Source organism: Lissotriton helveticus, chromosome 6 (assembly GCF_964261635.1).
Source record: "Lissotriton helveticus chromosome 6, aLisHel1.1, whole genome shotgun sequence".
NCBI classification, from domain to species: domain Eukaryota; kingdom Metazoa; phylum Chordata; class Amphibia; order Caudata; family Salamandridae; genus Lissotriton; species Lissotriton helveticus.
In genome coordinates, this window is record NC_136067.1 from 2056896090 (window position 1) to 2056908626 (window position 12537).

The window sequence follows — 12537 nt, forward strand, 5'->3', positions numbered from 1 at the left end:
CTGGTCAAACAGTGTCACACTTTTACCATGGGTTCTGGCTGAACAAAACCGGGAGGACATCTGCTCCCTTTTGTCCTTTGACCTCTGGTTCCTCCTTCCATATGGACATCCCTGCCAAGGAACGAGTTGAAATGCAGGTGTTCCATAATCCAGCCAGACCCACCTTCTCCTACCTACGGAAACGAACCGCTGCCACCCTGACTGTGGCTCTGTCTGTTATCAATGTCACGGGCCTCGTATGCCTCGAAGGCCTGGGAACACAACTGGTGGGTCACAGTTCCTGCCACATCACCAGAACATTGGACTCAATTGATCCCCCCTCCTTTGTTGCTTCTCCGAATATGTACTTTGTTTGTGGCACCAAAGCTTACACTTGGCTTCCAAAAAGTTGGGGGGGTACTTGCTACATCGCCTTCGTTCTCCCTCCAACGTACGTGGCCCCAGCAAACCATCACCGGCAGAAGCACGCAAGAGACATTGAACAAGCCGACTCCACCGGAGCACAGTTCCTGGATGCAGTGAAGGGACTTGTTCCTCTGTGGGGCCCAATGGCAAACAGCCCCGCCATCCGACACCTGACCCAGGCAGTAGAAACGACCATGAACATCACGGCTGGCATCCTCACTAACAATACGGCCGAGCTTCAGGCAGTCCGCCTGGTGGCTCTTCAGAACCGCCTTTTTCTAGATGTGGTTCTAGCTGACCGTGGAGGAGCATGCCGCATCATCGGATCCAGCTGTTGCACCTACGTGCCAGATAACTCGCCCTCAGTCTACAAAGCAATCGAGCACCTCCACAGACTTTCCTCAGAAGTCCACCAGGAGCAAGAAGGATGGTCGCTTGGGAGCTGGTTTTGGGGTACTTTGAAGGACTGGGGATGGAGGTTGTTAACATTTATATTGATACCGGTCGTGGTACTGTGTGGGTGTTGCTTAGGTATTCAATGCTTGCCACCTTTGTGTTCACTCATTGCTAACTGCATGTGCCCTAAGACTCCGAATTTCGAAGCTGAACATATGAAAGCTTTGTATGATATCGAAATACGTAATATAATGGGGATAGACATAAACTGACAAGCTGGCTAGATATGTTGAAAAGGGAGGACTGTTAAAATCTGGATTGTGGCGTAAACATTATCGGCGCCATCTTGTCCTTTTCAGATCCATACGTGCGCGTAAGCAGCAACCATTTTGATTGCCATGGCCTCTCTGCCTACTCCCGATAGCCAGCGTCTCTCTCTCCCCCTCACTCCCCAGCCTCGCAAGCATCAGCGACAGCCCCCGGTCTCTCCTGCTTGGGTCATAAACGCACCTCCAGCGCGACCCTGTCTCCGAGCCACATCCCGTGCTGAACCCCCCTCACTCTTTCATCTCATTCATAGAACAGGCCCTTTTGATAACCTCTTCCTCCCTGCCCGATTGTCCGGCCAGACCCCAGGCCATCAACTAGCTCAACAGATGCAGTTTATTGCCCCCTACAGTAGGATCTCGCCCCACATCAAAGGAGCGGGGATTAATCAATGCCTTCACACCCCTAGATCCGACCGATCGCCCACATTCCTGTTCCCAGCGGAATATCCAGCTGCGCGATAGCCATCATGCTGAGATTTGGGTGGGGACCTCTACTGTAGATATGTGTGAGAACGGGCCTGAACCGGGGATTCCAAAGATGCCTTTGTGAACTTCAAAGCAATACCACGGATGTCATAAATGTAATAAGTGTAAGAATTGGCTTTTGTAGTCTGGTCTGCCCTGTTCCCATGATGCACTGGGCCAGGGACAGACTAATTTGCATACAGCCAGGTTCTGAAACTGGGATGGTGCAATGAGCTAAAAAACGGTGTTGGATCTAGCCCTGATCTCTTGACTGGGTGAGAGTATTCTGCTTAATTCAGAGACTCTGTCCATCACCACCCCTTGTTGTAAATATAAATGTAATAAAGCCATAAACCTGTGTATAAGAGGCCAGGCCTCAGAGATGCGGTTAGAGCACCTCGAGAAGATACTCCGTTGTCTGATTTGACGTGTTCTGCTCCGTCGGAATAAACTCCTGTTTCCTGCCTTCCAGTCTCCAGCGCCTGCCTCTTTATTTGGTAACCGTGAGTTGGGTGAGAGGCGGCTAACGCCGGGTAAACCTTGAAAAGGGGTAATCGACCTGATCTGCCTGACCCTTTTTCCTCAAGGACATATTTTAGATTGTTGCAGCGTTCAAGTTGGATATAATCCATCTGCAAAACTTCAAAAGGTGCAGCTCGGTGTAGCAACCCCTCCTGTAGGAGTTTGTGTCCCTTTACCAGGATTATACTGCAAGCAAATCAAACAGGACTGTACTACTCTCTTAGCTGTGCTGGCAATCTCAGGATGCTCCCAAACTCGCATAAGCAATTTCGTTATTGCTAGAGCTCCAACATGTGCCAGCCCATGTGCCATTTGGACCATAGGTTGTAAATAGGCCGCAGGTAATTTCCACTTATCCATATCCTTGCTGCACCTGCAACCTTCATCATCCAATACTCCTTCTTTGGACCATCACTCAAGTTCTGCTTCTGAAGCAGATCTCTGTACATCTAGCACTTCCTCTTTAGCATCATGCCATCGCTCAGCTTGAGACTTCACTACATACATAGGGGTGGCATTTTGTCGCATCGCGGTCTCACGAGCTACGTGATCAGCAAAAGCATTTCCTTGTCCTATTTCATCAATCACCTTCTTGTGTGCACTACACTTCACAATCGCTATCTTCTTTGGATATGTTAGTGCAGTTAAAAGGTTGTGTACCAATTCTCCATGCATTATTTGTATCCTGTGTGATGTTAGAAAACCTCTTTCCTTCAAGAGTAGGCCAAAATCATGGGCCACTCCAAAAGCATAACGACTGTCTGTATAAATGTTCACACACAAATCAGTACTAAGCTCACATGCTCGTGTCAAAGCTATCAATTCAGCTGCTTGGGCTGACCTCTGTGGTATGCGAGCTGTTTCCACCACCGTCTCAAGTGTCGTGATTGCTTATTCGGCTGAGGTCGTGCCATCTGGTAGCTTCAAACATGATCCATCAACCCACAGTTCCCCATCTACATCTGGAAGGGGCGTATCTTGTAGATCAATGCGACCCTTTGTCTGTTCTTCAGTAAGGAAAATACAATCATGAGGCGCCTTTGACTGAGATTCAGTCACAGGATATTGCAACAAAGTAGCTGGATTTAGCGTCGCACACCTCTTCAAAGTTATATGAGGCGCTAGCAACGTTAATTCATATCCTGTCAAACGAGCACTAGTTAAGTGCTGCGTCTTAGTTTGATTCAACAGGGCATGGGGTACTAGTACCAACAGTCTGTATGACTAGACTATCCCTTCACTCTGACGTATGGACACAGCTGTTGCAGCCACTGACCGAAAACACCCAGGCAACCCTCGAGCAACAGGATCAAGAACCGCTGAAAATCATGCGCAGGGACGCTGCTTATCACCGTGTGTCTGCACTAAGACTGATAATGCACACCCATCTTTCTCGTGTACATAAAGCGTAAAGGTCTTCGTATAATCCGGTGTGCCTAACACTGGTGCAGAACAAAGAGCTTGACGTAACTGATGAAAAGCATTCTGACATTCATCTGTCCATGGAAGGGGAATTGTAGTGTCTTTAGTCAAGAGTGCTAGCAAAGGTTTAACAATGTGTGAAAATCCTAATATCCATTGCCTACAAAATAAAGTCAGACCAATAAAAGCACGAACCTCTTTCTGAGTGGAGGGAACTGGTGATTCTAAAATTGCTTGAATGCGATCTGGTGGCAGTGCACGCCCCTCCTTCTGTCTATAATATTGCAATTTCTTTCGTGACACTTTATGATGGTGTGTAGCAAGGAAAGAAAGCAAAGATAAAGTATTTTCTTCACACTGTTCAGGCGTATCGGCTGCCAGCAAAATGTCATCGACATATTGTATGAGAACCACTCCTTCGTGCAAATCAAAAGAATCAAGCTGCCGTTTCAATGCTTGACTGTAAATACTTGGACTCTCCATATAGCCTTAAGGAACTCTGCAAAATCTATACGATTGATTATTCAAAGTGAAACCGAACAAATATCGGCTATCAGGATGAATAGGGATCGAAAAGAAAGCGTTCTTCAAGTTTATCACAGAGAATGTGGTCGCTGTAGGAGGAACCAAAGTAAGTAGTGTCGTTATATCAGAGACCACAGGATATTTTGGTACTACAATCTTATTCACTTCCCGCAAATCAATAATGAATCGATAGATCCTAGTGTCAGTATCTTTTTTCAAAATGGGAAGAATAGGACTATTGCAAACATTATAAGGAACTTCCTCCACAACCTCAATCAAGTCTCGAATAATGTGTGTTAGTGCTTCTTCACCTTCTCGTGAGATTTTATATTGTGGCAATCGTGGTAACAAAGCACCCTCCTTCACACTGATAAGCACCGGTAGAATAACCATCTGCCCTACATCGGTATCTGAAGTGGCCCACAGAACACTCGGGAGTGAGGCTAATGCAGCATCCTCTTTAACAAGACAAAATCTTTCAGACACAAGGTAGTTCTCATTCAAAATAATACGCACCCCTTCGGGAGAACAGCGTATCATAGCTCTGAAATATTTAAGCATGTCTATACCCACAATATTATCTGGTGTGTTCGGAGAAAGCAAGAATGGACATGGAGCAGTGAACTCATCAATATGGAATGGAAGTGGTTGTGACAATGGGCTAAGGGAAGGTGTTCCATCGAACCCTATAGATGTAATGGTCAAGCCAGACAGGAGAGCCCTCGAAACCAATTGTTTAGACAAGGCGCTACGAGTAGCTCCTGTATCAACCAGAAACCGATCAGTAGAACCCAAAACATGTGCTGTAATATAGGGACCCCTCTGATCTACTGGAACTTCAACCAATTCCTTACCCCATCCTAGGCAATCCTATGCATAAGCTGAATCTTGAAAATCAGATGGCACACTATCAGATACTAGATATTGGTTCCGCCTATCAAAGGTAGTATACCCATTCTGTCTTCGTTCATTAGAATAAAACCTAGCACGATCAATCGTACTTCCTCTAGGGCCTGAATATCCAAATCGATTCCTCACTTGGCCCTGGCCACGTTTATTTTGCTGTGCACGTAACACTGGACAGTCGGATAGCCAATGTCCAAACTGTTTGCAATTCGCACACTGGTCAACCGAAAAATTAGGACGAGTAAAAGACGGACCATAAGATCCACGTCTACCTCTATCATTGACTCTAGAAGGCGGGGCATGAGCTTGAGCCATCATAACCTTTGTTTTCAAATCTTTAGTCTTTTTATCTTCATTACCTTTCGCTTCTAATTCCTGGCGCTCATAGTACTGAGCCATAGTAAAAAGAGAAACCGGAGAAGAGGTAGTTCATGAACTTTCACTTGCTTTTAGGCGTCTAGCTATTTCCGGCAAAAGGTTTGTAACATATTTATCGACAAACAGATGCCTACCCGTGTCATCTGTCAATGATTGGCCACTAAAATCGTGAAAAGCGTCCTCAAAACGTGTGAAAAAATATGAAACTGATTTGTCAACTTTTTGTTTACAAGACGCTAACATAGTCCAATCAATCTATTTAGGGGGAATAATCGTTTTTAATTTAGTCAAAATAGCTGTTGGAAGATCTATAATCAGTTGACACGGTTTTCGTGCAGGTTCCCTATCTGTATCCGCTAGTTCTATATCCTTCCATATAGCCCCTAGATTTGCACGATCATCAATTTTACTAATAGTTCTCCACATATCAGGTGGTAATATTAATCCGAAAAATCAATCAATATCAGACAGGGTCATAGTACAAGAACTAACAGCACCTTCTACTTCTTCATAGAAGGCCGCTGGATTTTTCCGCGGATCAGGCAATGCATTTTTAAGAGCCATAACATCCGCTCTATTCCAAGGAGTGTAAACCCAATTATAACCAAAATAACCCTTTGCATCGACAGAATTGTTTTCATCATCTGTTCCTTCGCCTTTAGGAGGAATATACAAAGGTGCGGCTTCCCGCATGGGTTTCGCATGAACTATCATACTCTTCTCTGATCCGAAGATAGAGGCTTCTACTGTGCCGGTCTGAGACGAGCTAGCAGCTGCGTCCGCTGTCTTTTTCTCCAAAGTCGAGCTGCATCATCACGTACTTTAACCAAACGCCTAATGAAATCAGCTACCTGTGGAAAAGAGAAAAAGACCATTACGCATGTTCTTATAGTCATCTGTTATATCATTATGTTCCAAGTCATCCGAATAAGTCCTAAACCGTTCAATAACTTCTCCAGCAAAGGCTTCTGTAAAATATAAATGCTCCTTTTCTGACCAAGTCCTCATACCCTCTAAAATATCAGGGACGGAGGCAGTATTAAGGTTAACTTTATGAGCGAGAGATCGAAGCTCAGCAGAATGTGCATTAGAAATCATGGAACGAGTGCCTTGTGCTTTATGCCGGTCTTCAGAGGATTTCCCGTTGGGCACGTCAGGATCCGAAGGAAAGACATACGGCGGCGGAGAACGATCTAATAACGAAAAATCATCAAGTTGTTTATTAAAGACAGGATAAAGAGGTTGTCTAACAGCGTACTGACCATTGATCTGCAAATTACGCTACCTTTCCTCTCTTTCTTTTTGCTCCTTTGTTTCCTTATCTTGTAGCTGTAAAGCTTTGACATGAGCAGCCTTCTGTTGTTCCTTTTCAGCTAAGGCCTGCTCACGCTTCATTCGCTCACGTACCACTTTCTCCCACATTCGTACACAATCAAACATATCTTGTCTAGACTTTCGCTGAAACATACACTGCTCCACATACTGAATCTTTCGCAAATCAAATGACCCATGCATAGGCCAACGTAACTCAGGATCCTTTTTAGTGTATTTATTCCATAACGTACTATACATTATGGAAGAAAGACCATACTTAATATACATATGCCTATTAGGTGTCCCTTCTGGGGGAGCCGGTTGCGCTTCATCTAATCTTAAACTGGTACCACTACAAAAGCAACACATCCTTCGAAGTGCGCTGAAAACAGGTATCCCAAAAATACTGCGAAATATGCAATATTATGATCAAAGTAGCGCTTAAAGTATCTACGTACGTTGCGCCGTTCAAACAAATATAAAAGCAGAGAAAAATCTCCTCATTACCTGCCTATATGAATTGCAACTCATATATTCCTTAACAAGACAAAAATCAAATGTTAGCTAACGCATACAAAAGCCACAGTGGGTGTCAGTAGACTACCTTACCAATCAAAAGCTTCTTACCAATCCTTTTAGCATACAGATTCCAACTGCCAAGTTCTCGAATCGGCCAAACGGTCACTGCACGGCGATTCAACAGAAGAGATCTCAGTCGGGGACCGGCGCCACTTGGATGGTCAGATCGGAAAGAAAGGGAAAACGCCGTAGATGCAAAGACGTGGGTCTCCTCCGGCAGTGATCACGTCCAAAGCGAGTTTCCAATCCTTCGTCTCGACCAGTCCTTCGGGCATCCGAGTCGCCGATGAGCCCCACGTTGGATGCACCAATTCGTAGTATCGAGTCTCAGCAAGGCCTAGTTATGCTGCTAAAAACCCTTAAACCTTAAAATTGAAGTTGGCACAGAAACTGGAATGGAAAAGACAAAGTTTATTAAGACCTCATGAGGTGGAACTACTTTCAGACAATACCCTTCGGCAATGCATGAAGTAGCACCCCGAACGGAAGGCATGTGGTCCTTTTATACCCGCACAGGGGATCAGAAAATAGGCGGCACAAACACAAGACGAATTTATGTACATATAAGGACATTTTCAGTGCACATTCAACAAGTGGGAGTAGCTAACGGTTTGACCAGTTTGGGGTAAACACATCTCGACAGTGATTTATCAGAAACAGATGTGGCCCAATAGAGCATGCGCATATTTGATAGAAAGCTAAAAATAGCTTGTTACTAGGCGGAATATATGAGCAAGTAGCAGAGAGGTAGGACAACGCACATGGCGAGCACGAGATAATGTAAGGCATACAAAATGGTCGATAGGAATACAAAATGGCTTCCGAAAACGGTCAACATAATAGTGGAAAACACATTAGCTTCAGCAAATGCTAACCTAATCCTTGTCAATTTACGACACTAGGACGCGCCATCACAGCGCTAGGGATGGGAGCAACTCTAAAATAGCGTAGAGCACGTGCGCCCCATCTTTTTTATTGGTCGGTTCACGTGTGTTGTGACGCAGGTGCTGGATGAGTGTGGTGTGGGTGTATTCCAGCCATGAGGGAGTGTGTGTGTACCGTTCTGACAACTAGTCCTGCAAGTAAGAAATCACTACAATTAAATCTGGGCAATGTTTCCTTGTTATGTTTTCCTGGAAGCGTAAGTGGAGTGGGCTGGCCTGACGTCTGCTAGTGCTGCGCGAGACTCTGAACCATGATTCCGAAGCTATGGGCGTGGTCCTGTCGTGAGCTATATGAGAAATCAAGTGATTCGGGTGTCCGTTTTGTAGTGCTGACGTCACCCGGGTCTTAAAAATAAATGTGTCATTATATCTGTAAAGTCCCACAACTTGGCCAACATGTAAGGTACGGGGTATCACTGACTTTATATTCGTTCATAGATGCATACATAAAAGATGGTGGACATGACACATTTCTGCGATTATGAATCTTTGTTATACATTCAGTGGAGCGTTGTAGCTGTAGTAATACAGGGCTGTGAAAGGTTTAAGTTGCAGTTTTTGGCACATGAAGGGCAGCTTATATATATATATATATATATACGTATGAGGTTATTCAGTTACACTGTAGAACTTGGTGCTGGAAATCAGTGTTCGAGCCTCGGAGTTGCGTCCACATCGTGTTATTGTAGAGTAATGACGTAATGTACGCGTGCCTGAAAATTTATTTATTTCGAGTTGATTTTGCGCTATATAAATATCCTAAAAAAAAAAAAAAAATGGAGGAATAGCCCGCACTTACTGTCACAGTTAAGATGGTTTCATACGCTTTTTATAGCACAATATAATGTGGTAGGGCGGAGGAGCAGCATTTTACAAACACAATAGATACACAGACACAGATAGATAGTTGAAGTGGGTGCGAGCACGTGTGCTTGACTCCATTTTATTACATTGTTGATAAGAAGTAGAATAGTAATCATGATATCATATACAGATATTTAATCATAAACGGTTTATGACTTCTGCTGTACAAAGGTAGGAGCATTGTATATCAAATAATACACAGAAGATTCTTTCGTAAAGAGTTCATGAGTTGTGGTGGACTGAGGTAGGGGCGGTTTGTGTGGAGCGTGCGATGATGCGTGGTCTAGGCATACTGCACTGGTAAAAATGTGTGTTGGCTATTAAATTTTCCTTAAAAAGGGCACGTGGCTATTACTTATGGTGTACTGAGTTAGTGGTACGTCTGGTGTTTATCATGTGCTCACCCTGCGATAATGCGTGGTCTGAACAGGCTGCACTGAAATCATTCTCTGTTGCATACTGGAGTATATGAACTTTGAGGGGGGGGGGGGGAAACTAGCATCGATGGTTATCAATTGCTGTGAAAACTAGGTGTACTGATTGCTCCTCATAACAAATTACACAATTCCTCTTCACGCCGTGCATTGTAACTTTCACAAATTGGGGATGTATGTCAAGTGGCGATGTTGAGGGTGATACCCCAGATGTACTTGGTATCGCTGGTGGTGGAGGTACATTTTGGCGCAAACTTGTACATTGTTTGTTATCATAGTTCACATGATGCAGCTACTGAAGGTGCTTGCACATACTAGCAGTGCAACAGCACTATTATTTTCTCTGCTTTAAATAAATTGGGGCTGAATTTAATGCTGTCTTTAGTGTAGATGAAAAAGTAAATTCAGGTTGAGAACCCTGCTGTGCACAGTGTACATAGAAGCTAGTAGTCGGTACAGTTATAGAACAATGTTTTTTTCACAAAATCTGAATATATACAGTATAATTGTCTCTGCATTAAATAAATCAAGGTTGAATTTCCTACTGTCTATAGTGTAGATGCAAAAGTGAATTCAAGTTGTATACCCTGCTGTCTGCAGTGTAGATCTTAGGGTGGAGTGTATCATTAGCAACCATAGTGGAAGTGGAAGATCGAACATGTATGCATCGTGCATTTTATTATTCAACTAAATGTAAAAGTGATATAAAATAAGTTTTCCAAGAAAGCATAATAAAGGGATATTGTGTAGGGTTTGATAGGTGTTATACTTAGTTTGGTTTCTACTGAGTTAGTGGTATCTAAAACAAGAAGGTTCTGTGGAGCCTGCAACGATGCCTGGTCCGGGCAGGCTGTACTGATAGTAATGTTTTTTGTGTTGTGAATGGTGCCTTAACAAGGCCACGTGATAATCATTTTTGGTGCACTGAGTTACTAGCACCTTTGGTGCTTAGCGTGTACATATTCTGCGATGATGCGTGGTCTGGGGGAGTCACAGTAATTGGAGTAATGTCTTTTGTCGATTGGATTCTGCATAAATTCCACTTAAAAGTGATAGTATGCCTCATTGCTGACATAAAACTTCACTCTTCTTTCCGATGATTTATGGTGCACTGAGTTAGTAGTATCTTTGGCACTGAGCTTGTACGTACCCTGCGATAATGCGTAATGCAGGGGGGCTGTACTGGGAGCAATATTTTTTGCCTAGTGAATTCTGCTTTAATAAGGCTACGGGAAAATGACTTGTGGTGCAGTGATTTAGTGGTACCGAAGAAGTCAGCGTGTGTGTACCCTATGATGATTCAATGTTCAGGGGGTGGGGGTCACAGTGGTATAATGTCTCTTGTCTGCTGGAATGCGTGATGTACAATCGTCATTCTATCTGAAAAAATCTGAACACATACAATACAATTGTCTCTGCATTAAATTAATCAAGATTGAATTCCTTATTGTCCGTAGTATACATGCAAAAGTGACTTCAAGTTGTGAACCCTGCTGTCTGCAGAGTACATCGAAGGCTGTAGTTGACACACACATCGATGAATGCTTTGTTTTGTTACATACTTTAACAAAATCTGACGACATAGTACTATTTTTCTGCCTTAAATAAATCAAGACTGAATTTTATGTTGCCTGTAATGGGCTTATGCGCCACTCGTATCAAGCGGTAAACTCTTTTTGTCGCAGTGTACATTTGAAAACAGAACTCACTACAGTCATTGAAGAATGTTTTTTTGTGGCAACCTTTAAGAAAATAATCTTTGCCTTACATAAGTCAAGGATATCTTGAATGCTGTCCGTAGTGTAGATGGAAAGCTGAATGCAAGTTGTGAACCCTGTTGTACGCAGTGTAGATTTAAGGCAGTAGTCGACACAAAGATCGAAACATGCTATTTTGTCACAGAATCTGAGGACACAGTACAATTGTCTCTGCCTTAAATAAAGGAAGGCTAGATTCAATTCTGTCTTTAGTGTTGATGCAAAACCTGAATTGAAGTTGAGAACCCTGTTGTACGCAGTGTAGATTGAAGGCAGTAGTCAGCACTAAGATCGATGAATGCTATTTTGTCACAGTTAACAGAATCTAAGGGCACAGTACAATTGTCTCTGCCTTAAATAAAGCAGGGCTCGACAAATCCTAAAAATGGTACTAGTCCTGCAGGTCTAGTACCATGGAAAATCCCCTCGACCTGACTGCAACCCACTTGACCTCCGTCTCTGAAAACGGAGCAAAAGTGACAAGATAACAAGATTTAAAGGCATCTTTATTGCTCATTCCCTCTGTGAGCAATAAAAATGCCTTTAAATCGTGTCATCTTGTCACTTTTGCTCTGTTTGCAAAGACAGAGGACAAAAGTTAGATTGATTTCCTACTCGCCAGAAAGGGCGAGTAGGACCTAAAAATAGCTCGTCCTCATCCATTCTCCCTCGCAAATGCGAGCGGGCGAGTGGATTTGTCGAGCCCTGTAAAGCAAGCCTGGATTCAATGCTGTCCGTAGTGTTGATGCAAAGCTGAATTCAACTGGTATCAAGTTGTCAACTACTGACAGCAAAATAGATTGTAGGCACTTCTCAGCACAGATACTGAAGACAAATTTAGATCCAAAGTTGAATTCAAGTTGTGAACCAAATTGCTGTATTCACCCGGGCCAGATCCCCTTTTTTCCTCTGAATCAAGGGGTCCCATTTTAGATGATCATCAAATAAGACCCCAAGATAAGAGAAAACACTTGTGCGAGGAATTTTATCATTGCCGGATCTAAACTGTAAACTTCTTTTCGTGTTTTTCCCTATTTTCATGACATAGGACTTCGAGTTGTTAATAGTCAGGTCCCGATCTGTCATAAATCCCAGGACGGCAGTTAAAAGGGTTTGTAAACCCAATTCAGTTCTAGAAATTAGGACGGCTTCATCTGCGTAAAGCAACACAGGAATGCCTCGTCGTCCTACATAAGGGAAATCAGCTCCGGTTTCCAGCAACACTCTTTCTAAGTCATTAATATAAAAATTAAATAAAAATGGTGCCAGAATACAGCCTTGCCGGACTCCTTTCTTA

General features: G+C 43.5%; 1 protein-coding gene across 2 annotated transcripts in view; it reads left to right on the forward strand.

Annotated features, from left to right (window-relative positions):
- The window catches only part of LOC144762020 (uncharacterized), a 604519-nt gene that overhangs the window by 49980 nt on the left and 542002 nt on the right, over nt 1-12537 (forward strand). The gene's annotated exons all lie outside the window — the stretch shown is intronic.